The sequence below is a fragment of the Cyprinus carpio genome, chromosome A10 (genome assembly GCF_018340385.1).
Source record: "Cyprinus carpio isolate SPL01 chromosome A10, ASM1834038v1, whole genome shotgun sequence".
Lineage (NCBI taxonomy): Eukaryota > Metazoa > Chordata > Actinopteri > Cypriniformes > Cyprinidae > Cyprinus > Cyprinus carpio.
The window spans coordinates 20,756,700-20,769,581 of record NC_056581.1 but is presented as its reverse complement, the minus strand read 5'-3'; the positions used below and the strand labels follow the sequence as shown (position 1 = coordinate 20,769,581).

Here is a 12,882-nt window from a genome sequence, read left to right as displayed (position 1 = left end):
ATAATCAGTGAGGTGTTACACACACGGGCCTCATGCAGCTTCCGTTCAATTCTGTCTTTTTTTCCCATCCATCTGGGGAAGTTTTCCAGTGTCTCCGAACACAGCAGTGCAGTGGGATCAGTGTGATTCTGAAGGGGCCCCGTCAGGAGCGTTAGGGGCCGTTTGAGCTGTTAGTGTGTGTAAGCGTGTGCTATATGGGTGTATTTGGTGTGTGTCTGTTTAGTTCTGCTTCTTGGATCATGAGCAGAGTATTTGGTGACACTGTGAAGTTCAGAGCGTGAAATGCATGTTTTCATGGTAGTGTAGTTTTAACAGTAGTATTACAGTTTTTATTAATGTGTTCAGTTATATTTAAAATATTTAACAAATAAATAGACGTACATTTTACATTTATCATTTATCATTTATTTTATATTATACAATACAATATACAAATTTAAATTATTGTACATATGTATGTAATATGGAAGAAATGTATTTTATTCATTTTGTTTTTAAATATTTTTTCACTTTATTCAAAATGTTTTTTATTTAAAATATTTATTAATAGTATTATTTTATTTAGTTGTTTTATTTTTGCATTTTATACGATATAGCTAAAATATATACATAACAATTGAAGTGTAATTCTATTTATTTATAAATAAATATGTTTAAAATTAATATTATTTGGTTAATTTTTATTTTTTAATTTCATAAAATATAATTGACTAAATATACTATACTAAATAAATATATACTTTTTATTATTAATTTTTATTATGTTTATTTAGGATTATTTAAATTAAACATATCAGCTATTTAATATAAACATTTTTGTATAATGTTTATAAAATATTTTAATATATTTTAAAAACACAAACCTATATGAAAACAAAATTTTAATAATAAATAATTACATTTTTAATGGATGTTAGTATTATTTTATGTATTTTTTTATATTATATAATGTACAATGATTTATTAATTTGTATATATTATGAAAGAAATGTATTTTTATTCATTTTTTTGTTAGATATTTTTTCACTTTATGCAACAATGTTTTATTTAAAATATTTATTAATTGTATTATTTTATTTAGTTGTTTATTTTTTGCATTTTTATCCAATATAGCTAAAATATATTACAAAAAACAACTGAAAGTGTAATTCTAATTATTTTCATGTAGTATTTTAAAATATTTTTTAAATAATTTATATTATTATTTAATTTTATTTTTAAAATTTCATAAAATATAATTGGACTAAAAATATATACTAAAAATAAATATATACTTTTTTATTATTAATTTTATTATGTTTATTTAGATTTTTTAAACTAAACATATCAACTATTTATATAACACTTTTGTATAATGTTACATAAAATATTTTAATATATTTTAAAAACAAAACATATGAAAACAAATTTTTTAACATACCGTAGCTGCATTACTAAAAAATATAAATGTATTAATTTATTTAAAATTTGTTGTGTGAATATATATATTATTGCATATTTGTTAAATTAAATAAATCTGTATCATGACCTTAGAATTTAATATTTATGTTTTATATATTTTATATTTTCCTGTATTATTATTAATTTTAGTTTTATTTTGTAGTGCTATTTTACTTTTTAATTATTTTATGATTATGTTATATTTGTGTGTCGTATTTGCATTGTAATTCTAATCTCGAAATAGTTTATATTATTCCATATTTTTTTAAAATAATTTTACATTTATGTATCAAGTTTCTTGCTAAAGAAACAATTTTATAATAATAGCTGGAGCTTATAATAAGAATCACCAAATCAAAATGCCATTCATACATTTGTCACGCTCACAGTAATGTGTTCAGCAGATGTAGGGAAGAAAATGGGAATTTCATGCTCTTCAGATTGATGTTCTGTTGTGTCTCTCTTTCTGACTCACTGAAGAGACACTCATCTGATTTATCACTGCGACCGATCCTGTATCACTCAGATATTACACAAAACGCAAATTTAGGCTCTCTTTTGAAGTCTAAATCACACTTCAGCTCACTTCTGTTTTAATTAATAGATTTATTTTCCATTGTTTGAAACTGTCTTTGGCCTAGATATGGATGATGTTGGAAAAAATGTTGTTCATTTATTCATTCATGTCATTGCCTGCATATATAATTAAATAAATAATCAGTTAATCTGATTAAATAAATAATAATGATCAAAAAAGAATAATACTGATCAAAATAAATGCATATTATCCAAATATTGATAAAAAATATTGTCCAAATACAAATAGTAACTGTTGAATAAATATACAATTTTAATAATATTTTTAAATAATGATCAAATAGATAAATATTATCAAAGAAATAAATAGCATTGATCAAATAAATATTATCAAAGAAAGAAATAATGCTGATTAAACAAATAATAATGATCAAACTAATAAATAAATACAAATCAAATAAATATGTTATGAATTAATTAATTAATTAGTTAAAAAATAAATAAAAAATGGAAATAAATTATATTAAATATAAATCATTATTATTTTCTGATAACTATATAAATAATAATAACCTGTTAAATCAATTTACAGCTTTTTATTTATTGTGATATTTAATATTTTTAAAATAATGATCAAATAAAAAAATCTAAGAAATAAATGTTACAATTCATTATCATATAGATAGATAGATTCAATAACTTATTTTATAATAAATAATTACCTGTTAAATAAATATACAGTTGTTAGTTATTGTGATTTTTAATGTTTTTAAATAATGATCAGATAAAAAAATGCACATAAATAAACAATAAACAGATTTCTGATTAAAAAATAAATAAATAAATTTTTCCTGGACTCTGTTGTTTTTCTCAGCGGTTCTTAAATTACATTTAAGTTGAACTTGTTGACATCTGTACTAGTTTTTCACAACTGTTTATCTGATGATTAGAACTATTTTTTGTATATTCTATTTACATTTATTTCATTTTAAAATTTAATTAACTTATTTAAAATTTTTAGATTTTATTTGAATTAAAACTTACAATTTTTACATTTTTTTATTTTGTATTTTATTTATTTTATTATATATATATATATATATATATATTTTTTTTTTTTTAATTATATATATATATAAAATTTTTTTTTTTTTTTTTGTTATAACATTTTTTTAATTTAACGTAGCATTCTGTTTTATGTTGATCTGTTGTGGTCTCGTTCTCAGGACGGTGCGGGAGTGGGACTTGAACTCGGAGAAGCAGCACAAGTCAGTGTTCAAGCCTCGATCGCTGCAGGGCAAGAGAGTGACCCCCACCTGACGGGAAACTGATCGCCGCCGGCTGCCAGGACGGCTCCATCCAGATCTGGGACAGGAACCTGAGCGTAAGTGTGTGCGGCTTCATCTTCATCTTCATCTTCACGCTGCAGTCTTATCCCGGAGGAGACGATGTGAGGGGCAATAAAGCATCATGCCAGATCGAGCGTGCTGACCGTCCCGGACGTAGGGGTCAGAGGGTCCTGACGCTGAGCAGGTCTCCGGCGGTGTGGGTGTCCGACTGTCTCGTCTCAGACGGGACGCTGATTTGTAGCTGTTTGTTTGGTCAGGACGTCCCGTCAGTGTGTGGTCTGAGAGACGGGCGTAAATGAGGGCTTCGGAGCGTAATAAAGATGCTTGAGCTCATCCCGGTCAAGTATGGGAAGCTAGAACTAGAAAATCACATCATTTAACCCTTTAACGTCTGACATATGAAATAATAGTCAGACAATTTTTGTAATGGAACAATTTGAACCTTTAGACAAATACGTGTTGTTTGTTGAGTATCTTATGGCTCATAGAGTATAATACAGTGAGAATATGGAGGAGATGAGACTCAAACTGAGGAGATTGAGTGTGAAACTGGTTTAACGGCACGGTTTTGATCATGTCGATCATCTAGAGGCCTATCAAGTCTGATACAGTAGCTTTATAGGGTTAATGGTGAGTAGTACGTCTAAATATTGCTTTAGTTAATCAGTAATAAATGAATCGAATCAAATCAAAGTGAGCTCATGGCTGCTGTGTGTAGTTTGGCGTGCGAGGAGCGTTCTCCGGTGTTCACTTCCAGTGTTTGTGCTGGAGAAAGTGACTTTGTGCTGTTGGTTTTTTGGGAAGAGTGAAAATGAGCTGGATTTGAGGAATACATGTGTCTGGGATTTCTACAAACTGAGTGGAAACAGATCTCAGCACAGACCGCGATTACATGCACAACAATAGTTCAGTATTAATCACAGTGTGGTCACATTTTGGTAATATTTGACGTATAATACCTGATATTTTGTTTTATTTTTATTATTATTTTTTATTTTTTATATTCCTCCATATAATCAGCTGATAGTTAAACAGCAAATTAAACAGGCTTATACATTTTTAAAAGGAATAGAAATATTTTCTATTATATTTATATTATTAGATTATTTTAATAATAATAATAATACATTTCTGTTAAAATATATTTACAGTTTATCTTTAAGGATATTTCTGTTTACTTTAGTATGATTAAAACATCTATTGGTCATAATATGGCATTCAGTGTAAAATCTAGTCCTGAATAGAAACCTTTTAAGACCAGCTTTATTTTATTTTATTTAATTTTATTTTATTTATTTTATTTTATTTTATTTTATTTTATTTTATTTTATTTTATATTTTATTTTATTTTATTTTATTTTAATTAAATTTAATTGTATTAAATTTCATTTAATTAATTTAATTTTTTAATTTTATTGTATTTAATTGTATTTAATTGTCTTTAATTTAATTGTATTTAATTTAATTGTATTAAATTTAATTAAAACAATAAATAAATATATTAAAAAAAACAAAATTCAATTTAACATAATAAGAATTTAATTTAATTTAATTTAATTTTATTTTTTTTTATTTTTTTTTTATTAAATTTAATTGTATTAAATTTAATTTAATTTAATTTTTTTATTTTATTGTATTTAATTGTATTTAATTACATTAAATTTAATTGTATTTTATTTTATTTTTTTTTAAAGAAATGAATGAGAATTAATGAGCCAAATTGCAAAAATGCACAAAAATGCAGCATTATAAATAATAAATAAGCAATGCTGTTTTTGCTGTAAAGCATGTAAACCTTGAACGGAATATAGAGCTTAATTGTAATGTGGTAATTTGCATTTTTTCGCTCTTGTTTGCTAAATGTCCCGAGTCTATTTCTAGCTGAAAATCATGCAGCCGTGTCTCTTAGCAGCTAAAAAGTAGTTGTTTTGGCCCACTAAAGCTTGTAGATTTTCAGCTCTGGGCCCTCAGCGGATGGCAGTCATTGGCTTTGACACTGATCTGTTTATTATCAGGATCCCAGAGGAAATAAGCAGGTGAGCGAGAGAGATTTCAGCAGTCAGTCCATCAGAACGTCTTTCACAGCTGTGGCTTCGGCTCAGTGTCGTACTGTTTGGCCGTAATGACAAGAGCTTTAGAAACTCTTCCGAAAGCAATTTTAATAGATTGAGTAGGTGTTGTTCAATCACTCAGAATTGTTTCTGGTCTTTTCTCATGACGTGGCTGCTTTGATGGATGTTGTTGCTTCATTCCCAAAAACTGTGGAAAGTTTACATCAGAGTTCCTCAACGAGTGAGTCGAGCCCCAAAAATGAGTCTCAGATCTGTTCTGATGAGCTAAAACATCAGGAAGCATCAATGCTGAAGTCCTGAAAACAAATAATACAATTCAGATATAATTGTAGATCATATAACAATAAATAAGATATTTGTATTGTTTTTTATTATTATTATTATTATTTTTGTAATTTTTGGCATTTATAATAGAAATATTTAATAAAATAATTCAATTATTATGTAATTTTGCATTATTATGAATATATATATATATATATATATATATATATATATAGAATATATATATATATATATATATATATATATAATATGAATAGTATGAAAACAATAATATAATTATGAATAATATAAACATTTGGATTAAAATATAAACTATTATTTTAGTTAAAATATTTAGTATTTTTTTACTAGTCATGATAATAATAATATAATATTAATATATTATTATATTATTTTAATATCTAATAGAAATTAGTAATAGAAACATTTAAAATCTGAAAATAATATAATCAGTTATAATGTAATATTTTTTGTTTAACTTTTTGTATTATATTTCTACTAATAAATTCCAATATATTATTCTAATATATATATATATATATAAAATTGTAAAATAATATTAGAAATTATAGGTAAATAATATAAAAATAATTATTCTGTATACATAAAATAATAATATTTTATGTTAAAAGTTATTGACATTTTCTTTTACTGTGATAAACCATAAATAATAGACATTTATAATGTAATAGAATTTTTATTTAACTGTTTGCATTTTTCTATTTCTACTAATAAATTGTAATAGATTAATATATTATTATTTTAATTAATTTATATTATATATACCAAATTATAAAGTAATATTTTATGTAAATAATACAAAAATAATTATTCTCTATAAATAAAATAATAATATGCATATAAATAATGACATTTTCTTTTACTTTACTGTGATAAACGATCTCTTTGTTTTGTGTTGGTCAGTATGAAGCATCCAGTATTAAATCCGGTCCTGAAGCAAGTGACCGCAGGTGTTAAGCTGTTATTGAAAACACCTTTTATTCCCCTTTGCTGGACTTCCTTTAATAACTTTTCCTTCTAAACAAATCTCTAGAAAAACAATCTCAAGATGCTGTTGTGAGCTATTAGCGTCGTTACGTTTGATGGGACGAGGCTTTAATTGGCAGCAGGAATGTGGAGTTAACGCAGAGCATATGTGCCATAAATACCCATCAGCCCCTGCGCTGGACAGGCTTCAGCGGCTGTGAATGAGGGACAGGACAGGTACAGTACAGACGGTGAATAGCAGCTCACACGTCTGTCTGTGTGATGATGAAGTAGTTAATGGTGCGCCAGGTTCAGAGTCAGTCCTCCTGAGGAGCAGAACACTGACTCAGCATTCATGTGTTTGTTTGTCAGTCTTCTGACTCAGCCAATCACGTGAGTTTGGGGGCGGGACTCTCCGTCTGACTGACCAATGGCAGGCGTTCTCACGTGTTCACATATTTTGAACAGTTGTTTTATGTGTTTTTCTTGATTGCATTCATGTGTTGCTTTCTCAGTACTCTGCGTTTTTTGTGAGATCTTGTTTTGTGGCTCTCACGAAACGTGTCCAGGTCATATTTCACCCCAAAATCGAAATAAATAAATATTAAATTGTATTTTGCATAAAGAGCATGAAGCCTTTTTTTTGTTTTTTGCATTGTGACATTTGCATTTACATTTTCTGTACAGTTAAGCACATTTACCCCCGAATTTTCATTAATGTAATACTTCTCAAAAAAAAAACAAATGCCAAATGCATTAAATATAATTATTAATAAAAATAAAGTACAAAAAAATCAAAAATCAAAAACTAAGCTTTCAAACAACTAAGCTCTCATACAAACTAAATAAATGAATGCAAAAAATATCTATTTAATTGTCTATATAATATTTATTAATGTATTTGTTTATTTTTTATTCATTTTCTTTATGAAAATAAATAAATTTTTATTTAAAAAAAACTTCCTGTAGAAATTACAGTTGCTAATTTATGTGTAGAAATTACAGTAAACTAGTTGGCAGCAGCTTAGTTTGCTTGTAAAAAAAAACTTAGATGGAATTTTATGTTATGCAAAAAATACTTATTTCAGTGTTGCTCTGTGCCGCAGTGACAAGTGTAAAGGAATCTAATCTAGTGTATTTTTTTATTGTGTAGAGTGTCATTTAACTTGCCATAAATGGATATTACAGTAAAATATAATGTTTAACTGTAAAATATGTTATTATCGTGATAGTTTCTTTTCTCTATTCTAAAACAAAACAAAACAAAACAAAAAGAAAATGTAATACTATAAAGTAAACTTTAATTTAATTGGTTCACTTCACTTTTAGTTACTGTAACGCTATATGCACAAATTATAAAATTAGCAGTTCCATTAAACATCAAAGAAAAAAACAAACACACACACATAAAAAATATAGCTGCAAGCAGCGATTACCGGGGTTCAAGTACTTTAAGGCCTTTAAGGTAGTATGCTTTTAGGGTCTATGCCAACTCAGATGTATGGCTGACAGTAAAAGACATCCGAAATGGAGAATAGGCTCACAGACACATACATGAAATGGTTAAACTATTATATTAATACTCAGTAAGAATGCTAACACATACACAGATAGAGACACACACAATGGCAGACACTACATGTGCACACACACATTTTGTTGCAGATATAGGTATTTGAAAAAAATGATAGGTGACAATACTTACTGCAAGTCTTCTCTTTTTAAGAGTTTATATGTCATTTTCAGATTTCACTGTAATCATAATCTGGCATAATTGTAAAAACTGATGTGTCTGTATGAACAAATTGGTAAACTTAGACTCAATGTGATTTTAAATGTTATAATACTGATTTTATAATGTCTAAGCACGAATCTATCAAACTTATGAACAGTACTGTTATAGTTAGTTGAATGAGCTCATTAGTGGTCTTCCACTGCCATCTAGTGGTTACAAATGCAATGTCTCATACTGCCCAATCTCATTTAAATTTTGCATGCTTGATTAGAATGAAATTATGCATCATTTTACACAGTTTTGAGAGACATTATGGTCTTTTTTTTTTTTTTTTTTTTTTTTTTTTTTTTTGTTTTGACTTGGTTTGCGGCTTTGGGTACACAAGGTAAAGAACATATTATAAAATTACCAGTTTATAGTTGTCCAAATGAAAATGTTAAACTTTTTTTTTTTTGATAATTATTGACCTAGGGAGTCTAGAGAATAGAATATATAAAAGTAGGTTTTTAAAATAATTTTTTGCATTATTTTAAATCCGTCCATATATTTAAAGTATTTTATGAAAATGTATTCAATTTAAAATTCATCTCTATGCAAAGTGTTTTACAATTCATCTTTTACTGCATAACTAGTAGTTATAAATGCAATGTTTAGTCCTGCCCCATATATCTTAACTTATGCTACAAATGAGACCTACATTTTATACAGTTTCTCTATGCAATTTTTTTTTTCTTTTATGCAACTTTATTTTTTGCAGGTTTAGTCCTTTGAGCCGCTACTTAAAAAGAACATATATAAATGTATGCAATTTATATATTTTCTCTATGCAGTTTTTTACTGTTTCTTAATGCAACTATATTTTTTTGCAGTTTAGTCGTCCCCCATTGACCCATACCTGGTTTTTAAAAATATTATTCATATTACTTAATGTATTGAATTTATATATTTTCTCTATGCAAAACTTTTTTTTTTTTTATCTCAAACTATATTTTTTGCAGTGTTTAGTCCTCCATATATTCGAAAGTATTATATAATATGTATACAGTTTATATAATTTTCTCTATGGAAATTTTTTTTTCTTTTATGCAAACCGATAATGGTTTTTTTGTGTTTTTAGTGTTACTGTCCTCCATCCCTATCATTTATTTAAAAGCTATTATATAAATGTATCCATTTATATGTTCTCTATTCATTTTCAATTTCTATGACCACCTATTTAGCAACTATTTTTTGACAGGTTTAGTGTCGTTTCCATATATTTTAAAGTATGCATATAACACTATACAATGTAAGTATTTTGACTATGCAGTTTTTTTTTTTGCTTAATGCAAACTTATATATTTTTGGCAGGGTTAGTCCTCCATATATTTAAAATGTATTATCATAATGTATACAATTTATATATTTCTCTATGCAAAACTTGTTTTTTTTCTTAATGCAAACTATATTTTTTTGCAGGTTTAGTCCTCTCCATATATTTAAGTATTATATAATGCAAACTATATTTATATATTTTCTATACCCAAATATATTTAAAATATATGCAAACTATATTTTTTGTGTACTTTTTTAATGTCATCATTATATTAAAGTATTATATAAATGTATACAATTTATATATTTTCTCTATGCAATTTTTTTTTTCTTTATGCAAACTATATTTTTTGCAGGTTTAGTCCTCCATATATTTAAAATATTATATAAATGTATACAATTTATATATTTTCTCTATGCAAATTTTTTTTTTCTTAATGCAAACTATATTTTTTGCATGTTTAGTCCTCCATATATTTAAAGTATTATATAAATGTATACAATTTATATATTTTCTCTATGCAATATTAATTTTTTTTCTTATGCAAACTATATTTTGTTGCAAAATAATAATAATAATAGCAGCAAAATATATATTTAATGTTCACTGAACTATATTTTTGTTGTTTGTTAGATCAAACAAATCAATAAAATAAATTAAACAAACATATCACTCACCCTTGCACCTGTCAAATTTTATAATCTATTCATCTCTAATTTCAATTAAACTTAACTATAACTCGTCACACGCTGAACTTCCTGTATGTCAGCGCTTGTGCCTCATGAACAGTCAGGCCAATCACACTATCAGCTGCTCTGTGTTTGGTTTTCCTGAAGAGCTTGTTGTTGTGTGAACCGATCCTGTCTGGATATCCTATCGTGTTCTTCACTGGAAAATGATGTCACATGATCCGGCGTGTGAACGGATTCACTGAGACTCGTACCCTCAGCTGCTCCTCTGTGTTCAGCCCGAAAACCTGTGATTTATTACTGCTGCTGCAGTCAGACTAAATATTTACCCAGCATTCCCCAGCAGCTTACAATAACAGCCCATTCCTCGAGGATCCAGCGCACAATCAGTGATCTATCTTCACTAAAAACATCACAAAACAGCTAGTGGAAGACTTTGAAACCAGGTTGGTTAAAGCAGCATGACTGACTGTCTGACGTCTATAAATGGAGAACGCAGGCAGGCGTCATGATCAGTTTCAGCCAGACCTTGATCTCCTGTGTGGAGATATTGGGATGGACAGATGGATAGATCCTCTAGGTTTGGTCATTGATTACGGGGCGTGACCCCTCATCAGTCGGACTCGTGTCTTGTGTTCTTCAAAGCCGTGAGGTCACGTCTTATCATCTGCGTGATGTTCAGCCTCCTTACTTCATCTTGTGTTTCAGAACAGATCAGATCCATCTCTGACAGGTCCTGCACCAGTGTCAGCTCTTATTGCCATTTAATATCATTTTATATAAATCGACATATTGTAATGCATCTTTTCATTTATAATATTATTTTTTATGTGCATTACATTTCTTAAAAATAGTATTATATTATATAAAAAATGAACAGTTATATTATAAAAAATATATTATATCCATGTGTTGTTACATTATATTACCGATTCATGGTTACAATTTTTATGGAAATACAACATATGAACATATTGTAATGCCTTATATCTTTCCATTTATAATTGTATCCTCGATTTAATAATATATGTGACCCTGGAGCACAAAACCAGTCTTAAGGGTCAGTTTTCTGAAATTGAGATTTATACAGCATCTGAAAGTTGAATAAATTAGCTCTCCATTGATGTATGGTTTGTTATGATCAGATAATATTTGGTCGAGATACAATTATTTGAAAATCTGGAATCTGAGGATGCAAAAAAATCTAAATATTGAGAAAATCATCTTTAAAGTTGTTCAAATAATTTCTTAGCTATGTATATTACTAAACAAAAATGAAGTTTTGATATATTTACGGTAGGAAACTTAAAAAAATATCTTCATGGGACATGATCTTTACTTAATATCCTAATGATTTTTGGCATAAAAGAAAAATCAATAATTTTGACCCATACAATGTATTTTTTTGGCTATTGCTACAAATATACCCCAGAGACTTAAAACTGCTTTTGTGCTCCAGGGTCACATATTATATAATTATGCATTATACTACATTTTGCATATTATATAACATTATAGTACTTAGCTATTTATGGTTACAAATTCTAAAGAGTTCAATGAAATTGAAATTTCATTCACAAAATAATACAGCACAAGAAACTTATTTTTTATTTAACATATAATGCATTACAATGTGTAAAATTATTTATTTGCTAAAGAAAACGTTCTGTAACCAATTTCATGTGCTGTTAAATATAATATGTGATATAATAATTTGTGTAATATAATATATAGTATAATACATAATTATATATAATATATAATTTAATTGCAGTTAGGATTGAAAAGGTTGAATGCAAAGCAGTATATTTATATCTTTGAAGGTGGTCAGAAAAGGTAAAGAGTTATGAGAAACTATGATGCGCGTCAGATCCAATCAGATAAATGTATTTATGTTGTTTCTACATTATTTTTTAGATACAGTGTGAAATGATCGCAATATAAAAGTATAATTAAAAACTAAGCATAAATAACACTTCATTGACAGTCAGCACTCGAGCAGCAGATCATCCTATTCGTTTAATCAGAGAAATCAATCTCAGAAAAGCGATTAAAGCGCAGGCTGATGTAAGCCGCTCTGAAAGGAAGCACATATCCATCGCTCGTGAGCTGATTGTTTTCCTCCAGCTGCTGAGACGTCGGGTTTCATTTTCAATAGCACATCTGGGTGAGTTTGTTCACACTTGAACGTTCAGGAAAATGGGAGGCGTTTCTGTTCCAAGCTTTGCCTCGTTATCATTATTAGGTTGAACTGTTCTAAGTGTCCTGAATGCTGCAGATCTCATGTAATCAGAATTTATAAATTAGTTTTGTTTTTACATTTCATTTAGAGGCAAGTTTTTAACACTTTACATTAATATTATGCATTACATATTATAAACTGATTTTTTTCCCAGCATTTGTTAATTGCAAATTTTTACAGCATTACTGTAATTGATGCAGTATAACATTGCACTAGCAATGCCAAGGTCAT

The 12,882-nt window shown here is 27.5% G+C and overlaps 1 long non-coding RNA gene across 1 annotated transcript in view; it reads left to right on the top strand.

The window, feature by feature from the left end:
* The window catches only part of LOC122134533, a 36,054-nt gene that overhangs the window by 8,892 nt on the left and 14,280 nt on the right, over positions 1-12,882 (top strand). Inside the window, exon 2 of the long non-coding RNA XR_006161031.1 lies at positions 3,204-3,361. This is a non-coding gene — a long non-coding RNA (uncharacterized LOC122134533). The remainder of the gene's footprint in view (positions 1-3,203; positions 3,362-12,882) is intronic.